This window comes from Dasypus novemcinctus, chromosome 5 (genome assembly GCF_030445035.2).
Source record: "Dasypus novemcinctus isolate mDasNov1 chromosome 5, mDasNov1.1.hap2, whole genome shotgun sequence".
NCBI lineage: Eukaryota > Metazoa > Chordata > Mammalia > Cingulata > Dasypodidae > Dasypus > Dasypus novemcinctus.
Genome location: NC_080677.1, coordinates 26,446,946 through 26,448,910, shown reverse-complemented (window position 1 = coordinate 26,448,910; position 1,965 = coordinate 26,446,946). Strand labels below are relative to the sequence as shown.

Here is a 1,965-nt window from a genome sequence, read left to right as displayed (position 1 = left end):
GTAGGAAGTTCATCTGTTCCTAATGTTTCTCCAGGGTCTAGCACAGAGGAGGACTTAAATATTTGTTCAGTTAGTTACTTCATTTAAGCATTTCCTTTAGACTTGATACCCCATTTTACAGATGAAGAAACTGAAGCTTACAAGTTAGAAACTTACTCCAGGTCACAGATAGTAACGAACTCAGATTCAGGTTTGACTCATATCAAAGCCTTTGCCCCTTATGCCTGAGGTAAGTTTTATCATATCTATTAAACTTGTACTGAAAAACCAGGCAACATATAAAAAGCAGCATAATTATTGAATCCTGGGGTAACATGGAAGCTGTTTCAAGACTATTTATTCAAGACTCTGGGGAGCCGATGTGGCTCAGTAGTTTAGCACAGGCTTCCCACATACAAGGTCCTGGTTCAATTCTAGGCACAGGTACATTAAAAAAAAAAAAAAAAAGATTGCACATGTTCTTCTTCCTGATTCTCTAAAAGGGTACACCCAAGAGAAGACCCTGAACCTAAAGGTTGGTTAAACAGACCTTCAGTAATCTACCTAATAAGTTTTTTTTGTTTTGTTTTTTTAGGGTCACAAAACTTAATATATTTAGAATTAGCCAGCTGGACTCAGTTTAGATGATCCCAATTTTGTTGGCAACATCCAAAGCATCATAGTTAGGAGACAGTCGAACATATGCCTTCTTCTCTCCATCAGGCCTGATCAGGGTGTTGACCTTGGCCACATGGATGTCACAGAGCTTCTTCACAGCTTGCTTGATCTGGTACTTGTTGGCCTTGACCTCCACAATGAACACAAGTGTGTTGTTGTCTTCCATCTTCTTCATGGGTGACTCAGTGGTGGGGGAACTTGATGATGGCATAGTGGTCAAGCTTGTTTCTCCTGAGGGCACTTTTCCGAGGATATTTAGGCTGTCTCCTGAGATGCAGCGTCTTAGGTCGCCGGAAGGTGGGTGACGTGCAGATCATCTCTTTTTTGTGGCTGTGGATGCCTTTCAGTACTGCCTTCTTGGCTTTCAAAGCTTTTGCTTTTGCTTCGGTTTTGGGAGGGGCAGGCGCTTCCTTCTTCGCTTTCGGCGCCATCCTCATGAAAAGGCAATAAGTTTTTATTTATATTATACACACCATGAAATGTAGACTTCTTTTGAAATCACTGTGGAATGAGCTAGTATCTCTGATGGTTGTGTTCCAATATTTCAGTTTCACTGATATTTTTAATCCTACACTCAAAACTGCTTTACTTCATAAAGTAAAATCTGAAGTCGAATAAAACCACTGGCTAATGCTAACCTCTTCAAAGAATGTGGCAGTTACCAAACACTACCAGTGTTTACTGGGGCTGCAAAAGAGCCTTCCATTTCATTGATTCATCCAGGCTCTGTGCTGGATAAATTAAAAGCTTATACTTTAGTGAATGGACAATAGCCAACAATACTTAATACTTAACCTGTGCTAGGCTGTTCCAAATGTTTCATGTACATGGGTGCATCTAATCTCCACAAATCTGGAGGTATATCATTATATTCACTTTAAAGATGAGAACACTGGAACACTGGTTAAATAACTTGTCCTGCTCACATACCTACCAAGTGGTAGAAAGAGGATTCAGATCTAAGCACTCTGACTCTGTAGACCATTTCTCAATGTCTATATTAGACCACTCTGAAAGCTGAACTTGAATACCAATAGTTTAATAAATATCAGTAGTGTCAGGTGGCAGTGAGATGTGATAAGGTCACAGGTATACAGAGGAAGAGGCATGGTCCTTGGCTTGAAAATTGAGTTACCACCATATCGGCTCAAAGTGGCCTTAGAGAGTGTAGGTTCTCTCAAGACCTTCATTAAACAGGGAGATGATTGAAGCTATCTCGTCTTTTATCTTATCAGTAAGGGGTTGAGCCAGGACTAGAATGCAGGGCATAACTCCAGTATTCTTAACATTTATACTATGCAACCTTAT

General features: G+C 40.2%; 1 pseudogene; it reads right to left on the bottom strand.

Annotated features, from left to right (window-relative positions):
- Positions 1 to 305: 305 nt before the first annotated feature.
- LOC105746592 (large ribosomal subunit protein uL23-like) lies at positions 306 to 1,107 on the bottom strand (annotated as a pseudogene).
- Positions 1,108 to 1,965: the final 858 nt, after the last annotated feature.